Source organism: Euprymna scolopes, chromosome 3 (genome assembly GCF_053919585.1).
Source record: "Euprymna scolopes isolate OS-2025 chromosome 3, ASM5391958v1, whole genome shotgun sequence".
NCBI classification, from domain to species: Eukaryota; Metazoa; Mollusca; class Cephalopoda; order Sepiida; family Sepiolidae; genus Euprymna; species Euprymna scolopes.
This window is the reverse complement of record NC_136484.1, coordinates 69,296,785-69,310,363: the sequence shown is the minus strand read 5'-3', so window position 1 is coordinate 69,310,363 and position 13,579 is coordinate 69,296,785. Positions and strand designations below refer to the sequence as shown.

General features: G+C 34.7%; 1 protein-coding gene and 1 pseudogene across 1 annotated transcript in view; both read left to right on the top strand.

The window, feature by feature from the left end:
* Positions 1 to 13,579, top strand: part of LOC145256084 (uncharacterized) — a 767,766-nt gene that overhangs the window by 35,466 nt on the left and 718,721 nt on the right. The gene's annotated exons all lie outside the window — the stretch shown is intronic.
* Positions 10,932 to 11,089, top strand: LOC145265448 (U2 spliceosomal RNA; annotated as a pseudogene).

The following is a 13,579-nucleotide window of genomic DNA, read 5'->3' as shown; positions in this document are numbered from 1 at the left end:
GAGAGAAAAAGAGATTGAAGACGGCGGAAGAGTAGTGGTGATGATAAATTAAATACAATATAGAATACATTTTTAAACTTTAAGTAAACATTAAAATTCTTTCATTTTTTGGAAAATGACTAAATTCCGCGATAATTAAAAAGTTGATAATTACAATTCTAAAAGAAAGTAATTTGAAATTTTGTAAGATTTTTAAGGTAAAATCATTAGGAAACGAGTTAAATGTAAGTAATTTTTAAATCACAGAATTTGGCAATGATTAAACTACTGCAGAATTTGACCGTTATTTTCCCGAAGTTACCCGAGTGGCAGTTTACGGAATTAACCTATAAAGACCGATCGTAATGTTAGCGGAACACTAATTGAACTAATTTGAACTCTTGCGCTGTCAGGCAATTAGCATCGTATAAGACATCTTTGGGGGGATAAATTTGTTTTCTAAAACTGTTCTAACGGTTGGTTTTTATTATTTATTGAATTTTTTTTAAAAAGCCACAAATAAAGGTTTCTATAATTTTCATTCTAGTTGTAAACATAGAAAATTTAATCGTAAGCAGTCAGTATTACATAAGATTAGTAGTAGTAGTAGTAGTAGTAGTAGTAGTAGTAGTAGTAATTCCAGCATCCAGTCTAGAAATTGCTGTGGCAATCTCTTAAGTTTTATTTAAATCGATATTATATAAAATATATAAAATAATATCTCAAATAAACCAGAAATAAAACATGAAGAGTATTATTATTATTACTATTCCACAGGAATTAATTAAATATTTGCCAAAGAAATTGTTAAAAAATTGTGCTTTTATATCGTATACTATTGTGGGGGAATCACCCTCCAAATGGACTGTTCAATCCATTATATAAACCATAGACCTTTATATCCCAGTTGTGGATTAAACACTACAGCGACCCTTTTACTACTCTTTTCAGTTGTAACCTTTTTACGTTGTTGCTCCAGTAATACATTATTTAAACCCTATTCCGTTGTTGTTTTTTTGTGGCTTATTGCAAGCCATAACACTGGCGACATTGGATTCGGAGAACGTATTCACGTTTAAAAACTGTGTTCTAAAAAACTAAACACTGAGGACATTGGATTCAAGGAGCATACTAAAATCGAAACCAGTACAGACATTGAAAAAAATACTCGCGTTGAAATAGTATTCTAAAAATACTAACGACGTCGGACTCAAATGTTATCAAGCCTAAGGAAGTGTATAAACACTTGCAACTGAAAGGTTCACGGTAACTAAAAAAAGCAGATCATTATGAAAAAAAAAAGAGTTGAAAAGAAAAAAGTTCGTCACGACTTTCAAAAATAGCGCTGTATTTTTGCAAAAGAAAAGGTTCATCGTAAATTTTTATACATTTGGAAAATGAATTCGTCACTTGTGGTTTTCGCTGCTTAAATCGGGCGTTATTTTTTTATTTGGAAAAAATATACACTTGGGTTTTGTTTATTAGACAAGGAACTTTTTATATATTTATGTTATTTTTTTCTGTTCGCTTTATTGTCTGAAGGAAGAAATAAGAAAGAATAAAACAGTTTTGTAAAATTCAGCGAACGTTTTGAAACTGCTAATGCTGACAAAGCAAAATGGACGAATTGAAAGTAGCGTTGGACCATTTCACCAAGTTGCATATCGATGCCGCAAAACGTCAGGCACGATTCGAGGAACAGCAAAAAGAATTGCAAAAACAGTTAGCAGAATGTCAAATACGAACCGAGGAACAGCAAAAGGAATTGCAAAAACAGTTAGCCGAACGTCAATTACGAACAGAGGAATTGCTTACAGAAATTGTTAAGAATAATGCGAACGCGGAAAGCAATTCAGCATTTTCTCAGAATTAAATATGGACCGCGATAGACAATTTTAAATAGGAGGAAGAGGAAAAATCATTCACAATGTATTTTCGACATGATAAATTCGTGGATTACATCTTGCCTCGGAAAACAGCAGATTTATTATTCAATGAGATGGTAAATTTGTTAACAGAACTTTTCTCGCTGAAAACGTCTCTTTTCCATAAGTGTTTGAGATGTTTAAATGTGGTAAAAGACGATAATGACGATTTTTCCACGTACGCAGCTGTAGTGAACAAACACTGTGATGACTTTAAGTTGTCTGAACTAACAGCAGACAATTTTAAATGTCTTGTATTTGCGCAAAAGTTAACCTCGGGAAAAGATGTGGAAATCAGGCACAGAGTCCTTACAAAATTAGAAAATGAACCGAACTTAACACTTCAAAAATTGACTGAGGATTGTCAAAAAGAAGAAATTATAAAAAAAGATGCAAGAAACATCGAAGCAGACATTGCGAATATACAAAAATACCTAAGAAAAACCCGTCGAAATGGCAGTCAGATATTAACCACCGAAACTCAGAAAGACTAAAAGCACCAAGCGATTGTCTCAGATGTGGTGAAATACATTGGGTAAGGGATTGCCCATTTTTAACAAAGAGATGGCATTTATGCAATAAGATTGGTCATAAAAGTTCGCACTGTAGGAAAACTCAAAATAGAAGCCGTGTACATCAAACCAGAACTAAGGACGTCGTAGATGAAAATCTACACAAATATGTAACGGTTAACATTTTCGGCAAGGCTATTAAATTCCAATTAGACAGTGGATCGGATCTTTCAATAATAAATCTTAAAACGGTGAAAATATTACGAAAGCTGACTCTGTTAAAAACTAACAGAACGGCGACAGCCGTTAATGGTACAAAAATTAATCTTGAAGGTGAATTAATTACAAACGTCACTTTACGGGGGAAGGCAAAAAAACTAAGATTGTATGTGCTAAAAAATAATGAGAACCTGTTCGGTTCTGACAGCATGGAGGAGTTTCGTCTCTGTGATCTTCCTATATTCACATTCTGCAAGAAAATAGATACCCGCCCAGCAGAAATGGGGAAACTTATAACTTGTTTTTAAAAAGAATTCACAAACGTATTTATTCCTGGCCTAGGGAGATGTACAAAAATGGCCGCAGATTTGGAGTTGAAACCTGGCACAAAACCGGTGTTTAAAAAGAAACGTAATGCCCCGTTCGCTACCCCGAACAAAATAAATCAGGAACTAGATATATTAGAAAGCATCGGTGTACTGGCTAAAATTGAATATAGTGAGTGGGCTGCTCCGACAGTTTACATAAAGAAAAGGTCCGGGGAAATTCGCGTTTGCGCCGACTTTGCGACCGGACTCAACGGGTCCTTAGATTTTCACTATCCATTACCGAGTCCAGAAGAAGTGTTCACGAAATTAAGTAGCGGCAATTTTTTGTCTAAGATCGACCTAAGCGACGTTTACCTACAGATTCCGGTAAACGACAAAAGTGCGTACCTCCTCTGCATTAACACTCATCAGGGTTTGTACAGATACGAAAGACTCGCGTTTGGTATCAAGGTGGAACCCGCAATATTCCAGCAAGTAATGGATACTATGCTGTCCGGCTTGGACACCGCAATTGCACATCTTGATGACATTATCATAGCGAGCAAAAGCAGGAAGGAACATAAAAACATATCAGAAAAATATTCAGTCGAATATGGATTTAAGATCAAAACAGATAAATACGAGTTCTTTTTACAAAGAATTAAATACCTGGGTCAAATAATCGATAAAGATGGCAGACGCACAGACCCAGATAGGGCGACTGCTATTAAAGAAATGCCGGCACCAGTAAACGTACCTCAATTGCAGAGTTTTTTAGGTTTCGCAAATTATTACCAGGGGTTCATCTCAAGTATGCACAAATTACGCGCACCACTTAATGAATTGGTGAAAAAGGATAAAGCTTGGGAGTGGACAGAAGATTGCCAGACATCATCCCAAGAAATAAAAAGAATCCTGATTTCAAAACTATTCCTAGCGCATTTTAACCCGCAGTTGGACATAATAGTAGCTAGCGACGCTAGTCAATATGGTATCGTGCGTGCATGCTACATCGAATGCCGGATGGCTCGAAACAGCCTATTGTTTCGCATCACGAACTCTCTTATCAGCGGAAAATAATTATTCTCAGACCGAGAAAGAGGCCCTAGGAATTATATTTGCAGTTTCAAAATTCCACCGGTTCTTGTACGGAAGACATTTTTTTCTACAAACCGACCATAAGCCGTTGATATCCATTTTTGGATCAAGAAAGGACTTCCAACATTCACTGTGAACCGCCTATTAAGATGGGGAACTATTCTGTTGAACTATAATTTTACAATTCAATTTCTGCCCTCAAAACAATAGCCCATGCATACGGTCTATCGAGACTGATTTCTGCCAAAATAGAACCTCTTGAAGATTCAGTAATCGAGGCACTACGTATTAATAGTGATGTAAAAATCACGATAAACAATATTATCCGCTAACTTGCGGTCACACTTCAGGAAATTAAGTCAGAATCCCTAAATGGCAACTTCATTCAAACCACGAAGCAGAAATAAGCACTGGCTGACACCAGTTCAGACATTTTTTTCTGGTTGCGACGAAATACTGTTATACGGTGAAAGGGTTGTGATCCCCCAAACCCTTCAAAAAAGAATTCTCAGGGATTTTCACATAGGACATCCAGGAATAAACAGAATGAAAATCCTAATGAGAAGTTTTGTTTATTGGCCAGCTATGGACCAAGATATTACCGACATGGTGAACAGATGCAAAGGCTGTGCTTTGGCTGCAAAACCACCACTGATAACATATAAACCTTAGTCTAAGGCTGAACAACCATGGTCGAGGATCTACATCGATTATGCGGGACCTGTGTGGGTTTTTACTACCTGATAGTAGTTGACTCTTACTCTTAATGGCCAGAGGTACTAAGATGCAAAAAAACGACCAGGGCAACAACGACAAATTTTTTATTGGAATTGTTTGCTCGGTTTGGGGTTGTAGACTGTCTGGTTAGCAACAACGCTACACAGTTCACCTCGACAGAGTTCAGAGGATTCTGCGAAACGTATCAAGTCAAGCATATAACGACACCCCAGTACCGCGCAGAAGTAACGGCCAGGCCGAACGCTTCGTCGATACGATTAAAAGGGCATTTAAAAAGGCGTCCGATACATCGATTGAAAAGGCCCTTCAGCAACTTGAACAGGTTTTCAGAATCACGAGAAATCCGAACTAACCAGATGCGGGATTCCCATCAGAAATCATATTTGGACGGAAAATAAAATCTGTATTTGATAAACTGCTACCCAAACACATAGTACACAGCAGAACCTCTACAATGCCAACGAAACGGATTAACAGTGGAGATAATGTGTATTTTAGACATTTTAGAAATAATGTTTGTTTTTTTTTGGGGGGGCAGGGCACAATCTTACGAAGAATCGGCCTTGTTACATACATCATTAAGGACCCATTATTAGATGAGATGAAAATGTTCAAAATAAAAAGTGATTGTGAGATTCTATTGTCCTGTATTGGTCTCGAGTGATCTGAAATAACGGCAAGTGAAGACTTGATTCCAAATGTTTTTCATAAGTTATATCTCCCTATTTTGTAAATAGGGCACAATTATGAATATCTCCAGTACCAAATAATCCTTATACATGTTGAAAACATAGTAAAAATATTTGGAATCAAGTCTCCCCTTGCTGTTATTTCAGATTATTTGAAAGCACAGCAGAAAGTTTTAGTCTCCCCTTCCTCAAGGCCAGAGGTGTGGGGGAAATATTCGATATTTTGCAATTCATATACAACACTAGGAAAACAAATTAATATGATAAAAATAGGCTCTGGATGATGGGTGATCCCCTTAAGCGCATATGTTCTATAACACACAAGACAATTTTGGCCATTAGCTTTCCAACGAGTCTTCATTTGTTAAAATCAGATGAACAGTAACTGAGATTTCGAACTTATAAAATTGCTAAGAAAGGTGGTATACAGAAAATGGACTCTGATTTATGAAAGTATAATAGGTTATGAAAAGGAGAATTTGGGTTGAATTTGGGGGTATCAAAACCAAAGCAAAATATGATGAAAGTAAAAATAAAATAGATAAACCCCATAATTTATTATACCATACCTGTTCACACTGAAACACTTAAGAAAATATTATGTAGATCTATATTAAAAAAAACTTATTAAACTTTGTGACATATTTCCATTCTATGGGGGTCAGGTGCGAACAAACACCCCATAATTTTATTATACCATATTTCTTCAAACTGAAACATAATTATCAAAGTATACGTACGCAGATAGATATGAAAAGTCTTTATTAAAGTTTGTGCCTATTTCCATTCTATGGAGGCCAGGCGCGAACGCAGACCCCACAATTTTATTATACATTAAGTTAAAACATGCTTATCAAAGTATTCTTATGTACATCTATATCAAAAAAACTTGTAAACATTTTTTTTTTAATTTTTAAATTTTTTATTTCCATACCATATATATATATATATATATATATATATATATATATATATATATATCTTGGGGTTATCTCAAAGAATTCAAATACATACGGGATACATTAAACTTAAAAGAAAACTCCAATCGGAAAGGTTGAGCAGAAAATTCCGGTACACGGCCGTGCGTTCTTTCTTCAATCCGATTTGTATCCGATACAAAAGTAGTAATGTAAATAGTTCCTGCCTGATTTCAAAAATATCATTATCATTTAATAGTGTTGCTTATTTTATCAAAATTCTCTTGGTTTGTTCAAAAAATATATTTCTCTCTATAATATTTTGGAAAGAAACGTGTATTCATGTGCACGAGTAAATTGTAATATTCAGAAATTATTACGTTAACGAATTGTACGTAGGTGTTATGAGTTAGTCAAGGTGGTTATTTATTTATTCAGACTGAAAGCATTGTCCGTTAATAACAAGAATTCTATGCAAACTAAACAAAAAAATACAGCAAATTTAACTAGGTTAATTTTACATTGTATAAAGATGACTAGTAGAATTATGTAAGGTTGATACTCATCAAAGTGATGCACTCCGATAACCCCATCGACTAATAATAAAACTCTCTAATTCATGTAATCAATACTATGGGGAATATTTAGTTGTTCTCGAGCATTGATATTTCTGAATGAGAATACAATTTTATGTAATTAAGATATTTCGTTGAGACACCCTTAAATGAAACATAAGTATAGGTGCCGGCTGTAACGTTACAGTTGGCAATTAATTTTTTATACAGATGAATCAACATCGGAAGCTACTCGAGAATTGATGCATGTTGCCTTCATAATAGTCAATACTATCAGGGTATTGAAAACAAATATGTAAATGCCAAAATTTTATTACTGAAAACTACAGTTCGACACAAAATTGTGGAAATTGAGCTTCAAGACGACTGAAGGAAAGCAGTACTGTGGCAATGCGTTGCAAAGATAGGAAGTTATTGGAAAGTAATTCTCTTCTTGGGTATTCTGTTATTTTAGGTACAGAAAAAAATAAAGTACAACATAGTTGTGTTAGACTATGAGTTCTTGCTGTAAATATTTTTGAAAGAATTAGAAACTAGAGGTAACTTCATATCGCATGCCTTAGCGTATGAATTACGGGCCGATAGGCAAAAACTGCTGTGAAGGGCGAGTTTTTTTTTAACGTTTACAGCAGAACATTTTAGGTCAATTAATGCCGAAACAATACGAATCTAAAACGAATAATATTGGACGACATTTTTAAACATAGGATCAAATAGACTCATTAAAAAGAATGTCAAAAACTACCTGGAAAATATACCCGGTGAACCAAATGAAAGGGGAATTCAAAAGAATGCACATAAAGAGACGATTATAATCTTTAAAAATGATCTCTCAGTTGAAATATATGAGAGCGGGTCCACGCCCGGCATTCGGTAGGATGCCCTATCCTTAGTTTGAATAAACTAATAAGAAAATTAAAAAAAAATAATTTATGAATTTATGCATGTAGGGTGAGAACATTCCATAGCTTGTTCATTAAATTATATTTGATTTAAACTTGGATTTGCCGATTTGATAGTTTACATCCTTTTTTTTGCCACGAGTCACCACTTATCAAAGCCCAAGAGCCACTCACCACTGTTTTACCTTAGCGGTGATCTGACACGTATACACATACGTATCAGATGATCGCTAAGGTAAAACAGTGATGATTGGTAATGGTTGTAATTGGCCAGAATTTGAATATTTAAGAACTTTTTTGCATTGGACTAAGAAATAAACTTTGCTAATAGATTTTTTTCTGTTTAGTTTTAGGTGCAGGTCGAATAGTTGAAATTGTTGATTGTGGTTGTAACTAGATGTGTTCTTATAAATATTTTGGACGGAGAAACCATAGACTAAATATTAATAGAGCACTATCCATAAAAATAATAATAGACTCGCAATGCCTTAATTTATTTATTTCGGACTATTATCCGCATCTTTTCTTAGTTGTTGTTTCACGACGTTTCGGTCAACTATTTCTCTGACCTTCGTCAGGTGATAACCGCGACGGGATAGGAACTCCAAATCTCCTAACTACATTCTCAGCAATTACTGCCATCCATAGTTGTTGTCGTATCACCAGGTTTTGGACAAGTAAGCTTCTAACTGGCTTTGGGTAGGATTGAAACCGCTATCTTCAGACAATTTTCACCTGGAACTGTAGAGATTCAACGTCTCTATCCATTGCGCCACGGGCCCCAAAAGATGAGGATAGTAGTCCCCAATAAATAAATTAATACATAATAGTCATCTCAATAATAAATTCAAATTAAATAATATATATCGCAATGTCTTATATGTAAAAAAAGGAGGTCGCGGAGAAGAGAATATAACATCGTCGACTGGATTTAAAAGCCGGTGTCATACCCTGTCAAAATATGAAAGCGTGCTCTGAGCAGCTTTTCTTCAGTTGTGGACGTATTTGGCTCTGATACAGGTAGACAAGTGCGCCTTGGGCGATAAAATGACCTACACTATTCCTCATCCAATTTTACTGAGTAACCATATCTGAGAGAAATTCGATTCATACATTTTTCAATGTTGTTGGTACGAAAATAAATGCAATATCCTAGAAAAATGTTAGTCTTTTTATCGATTCTATCGTCTACATGTAAAAATAGATATCAGTTTCCACTACCGCAAGTTAAATTTAATGGAAAGTAAGTACTTTTATAAAGTCAGTATATTAAACTTCAATTTATAAATTATCTTTGAACTGGCTTCAGAAAAGTGATATGTATATTTCAAGAGATTCTTAAAGTAAATGTTAAAAAATCTCAAGTTATACTGAATTTATGTGTTTTTAGACGCCATAAGGGCAGTTTTTATTTTAATGTTTTTTTAAGACAAAAAAGTACATTTTAGAGATTAATTTTAAGTTATTGTTTTAAATTAAATCACATTTCAATTAAAATCAATATTACGGTTAATCCGTTGAAAAATATACAGTATACAGTACGTATAAGCCACGGGCGTTGCTAGTAAACATCGTTGTTTACAATATGCACTGATGGTTCGATTGCTGTATATATGAAATAATTTAACGCATTCCATAAAACTAGGCTGATAAAATTTATGCGACACAGAATCCTGTCTTATATACGCTACTGTTCATTAGAGGAAGGCAGGGCGACTCTAAGGTTTAAACTACACTGAAACGAATTCCGTTTTTATATCCGTTTGTGGCTCAGATATTGAAAACTTTTATTCTTCATTTGTCCCATACTTTATCGCCGTCGTTGTAGTCGTCGTCGTTGTCGTTGTCGTCGTCGTCGTCGTCGTCGTCGTCGTCGTCGTCGTAGTAGTAGTAGTAGTAGTAGTAGTAGTAGTAGTATGATCTAGAGTACCCAAGTATGATATAGACGCAAAGGACAGCTAGACAAATTAACGGAAATTCAAATGGGCGTTTAACCATTTTTTTTAAAAAAATCTTGTTTGAATAATGTCTTCTCTATCTGGAACAAATTTATAATTATTTAACCCGTTGGTATTAAAAGGTTTTGATATCACCCAAACGTCTTTTTAATGCTTTATGTTCTGAAATTTATAAGCGATCCATCAAATATATTATTTAATTAATTGGAATTCTTATTGAGATGAGTAATTTGTCTTATTTATTAGTCGCGTGGAAGCGACTCTATAAATCACTCCGTCGGTCCGTCGGCCGGTCGGTCGGTTAGGCGGTTGGTCTGTCCGTAACACTTTTGTGCTTGGCCTTTTTGGTTAAATCGAAGGTCTGTTGTTAATAGATGCTGTTCTTAGATTTCAAGTTTTCTTGACCTTTTGGCCAATATCAAAGTGTAGTATCTCTGTAGTACTGCAAGCAAAGACCATATGTGGGGGCAATCCCACATATAAGACCTTGGTCAGTGTAGGGGCAACCAGCTCCCCTACTCCACGGGGAGTTAGTCCCCATTTCCCCTTCACTCCTCACATTAAAAATCGACCTGGTGCCTAATTTTCTCGGTGGGGGAGCAAATAAATACCAACCCAGCATATAAGACCTTGGTCAGTGTAGGGGCAACCCTTGATACCAATTGTCACTGTCCAGCTCCCCTACTTCCCGGGGAGTTGGTCTCCATTTCCCCTTCACTCCTCACATTAAAAATCGGCCTTGTGCCTAATTTACTCGGTGGGGGAGCAAATAAATACCAACCCCACATATAATACCTTGGTCAATGTAGGGGCAACCCTTCATACCAATTGTCACTATCCAGCTCCCGTACTCCCCGGGGAGTTGGTCCCCATTTCCCCTTAATTCCTCACATTAAAAATCGGCCTTGTGCCTAATTTGCTCGGTGGGGGGGGGGGCAAATGAATACCAACCCCATATATAAGATCTGGGTCAATGTAGGGGCAACCCTTCATACCATTTGTCACTACCCAGCTCCCCTACTCCCCGGGAAGGTGGTCCCCATTTCCCCTTCACTCCTCACATTAAAAATCGGCCTTGTGCCATATTTGCTTGGTTGAGGAGCAAATAATTACCCTTTTCTTTGCCTTTTGGCCAAGATCAAAGTGTAGTATCTGTTCTTACTACATGCTGTACTTATCTTTATAACTTTTCCTGTGCCACATAGCTAGTATAACGTTTCAAATTCCCTAAATCCAATAATTTTTGTGATATAAAGTGGGGGATCACTTTTCTGTATTAATTTAATGTAAAATTATCAGCCACTTTACAACCAGTCAGTCTCAAAGCCATTCAACTCATTCTCCAGATCATTCAAGTTCTTTTTGAGAAAGTCCCGTTATTTTTTAAGCATTCAAGTCATTCTTAATGTCATTCAACTCATCCTTAGGTTCATTAAAGTCATTCTAAGCCATTTACTTTTTTTTTATTTAAGTCATTTCAGCCCATTTTTCGGTCATTTTAGTTTATCTTTAAGAATGGGATGCCAATCCTACATTCACGCATTCATTCATTACACGAGAGCACACGACTAATGGCTATCGGCCTTGTTGCTTATTTGTTGTGGACTATGATTCTCATCTTCTAGTTGTTGTATCACGATATTTCAGCCAATTTTTCCTCCGGCCTCCATCAAGTGGTGAGATGACAACAACTACGGAAGGCAGAAATTATTGAGGATGCATTTTTGGAATTCGACGTTCCTGTCCCGAAGAAGATGCGGGTAATAGTCCGCAATAAATAAATGGGTAAATAATCCATCAAACAGTTTTAACGTTTCGGAAATCAGTTAATAATATAGTCTTATCCTCGGCTAATCTATTACCTCTTTTTATCTAAACATATTTGCCAAAATAGCAGTTAATAATTTACGCTGGTATTAACCTACTAGATGATTAAATACGTAAAAATGATGCGCTGCCCGTTGTTATTTGATTGCATGAGCGATAGAATTGGGGAATTGGAGGCAATTTAATCCCAATGTATTAGAAGTATTTAAAGCGTTTCTAAGCGTTTCAACACATTTATATTCTGATAAACAATGGCACGTGCTTTCTTATAACTTAAAAAAAGATACATAAGCGACACTTCAACAAAATAAACCTCTGGTTTTATATAAAACCACATATTTACGATCCAATCTATTTCTAATTTATTATTGTAAAGAAAGAAAAAGTATAAATAATTTTAAGCATAACATCGAAATATTTATAGTTGTGTTTTGTATCTCAGTATAAAATCTACACAAATGGCGCGTTTCAATTTTTTTCGTATACAAACCTAATACAAAACTTCTCAAATGCACCTGATATGTTAGGTTGTATAAAAGTGTTAACTTTTGTCAAAATCGGACTCCCTTTTTTTAATTAGATTTATTCGATTATCGAACCCCAGACAAATCAACTACGTTCGTCTGAAATTAAAGGAAAAATTCGTTCAGCCATTTCCGAGTCCATAGAAACACACATACACACACACACACACACACACATATATATATATATATATATATATATATATATATATATATATATATATATATATAGAGAGAGAGAGAGAGAGAGAGAGAGAGAGAGAGAGAGAGTCTAAAGAAGCTTTGAGTAAGAGAAATGTAAAAATAAAAATAAAAAATGCAGGTTAAATTTCCGGGAAAAAAAATATTCAACCTACGGCAGATTTAGCACCTACATAGCCCAACTTCTAAAAAGTTTATAATTACAAAAAAGTATTAAACTATATAAGGATGTTAAAAAACGACCCTGGTGTCTAACTCCGTCCCGTTGGGAGGCATAGTAAATAGGTATATAAGGATCGAAAAAACAGAACGCCTAAACAGGAATTGTTAAATAGAAACAGACATAGCACTTGCATAAGCCGCTTCGCAAAAGTCTAAAATGATAAAAGAAAATTCAAGGATGTAAAAAGAAAATCTAACAAAAAATTTAAATTAGAAAACAGAGATCCTCAGTTTCCGACCATGTAGCTGTTTCGGAGATTGAAAAATAGGGCAGCTGTTAAATATATGGCTCGCCAGAGGAAAATACTACTTCTCAATAACAAAATGTAGAACAATAAGGTTACTATTTATGCTAATATATTTAAAAAAAAAAAACGAAATAAAGACATAATATATATATAAGTAAATTTAATAATCAAATTACACAATATATCCTGCGACATCATAACTAGCATATAAATGCTATGAGAATAAAAATGCATAAATGCTTAAGTACCTTTGGTACACAACAGGCATATATATATATATATATATATATATATATATATATATATATATATATATATATATATATATATATATATATATATATATGTGTGTATATATATAAGGATTATCCACTTATCTTGTGTTTCCTTTTTTAAAATTAAATATGTTTTTAACTCTTTTTCAATATGTCTTTTAACATGTTTTATTAATCTTTTGTTCATATATATATATATATGTATGTATATATATATATATATATATGTGTGTGTGCGTGTATATGTATTAAAGCATCATTTATAAGTTGAGTTTCATCTCGCTCTGACATTGATATCAAAAGCTTACTTTTTCTGTTGGTATTTATTTGCTTCCCCACGAAAGTAAAATGTGACACAAGGTCGTTTTTAAACTGTGAATAACAATCTCACCAAATAGGTGCATTCTGGCAGTAGGCAAGAATAAAAATTGATGCATTATATAACGGTTTCCTTTCCATTGA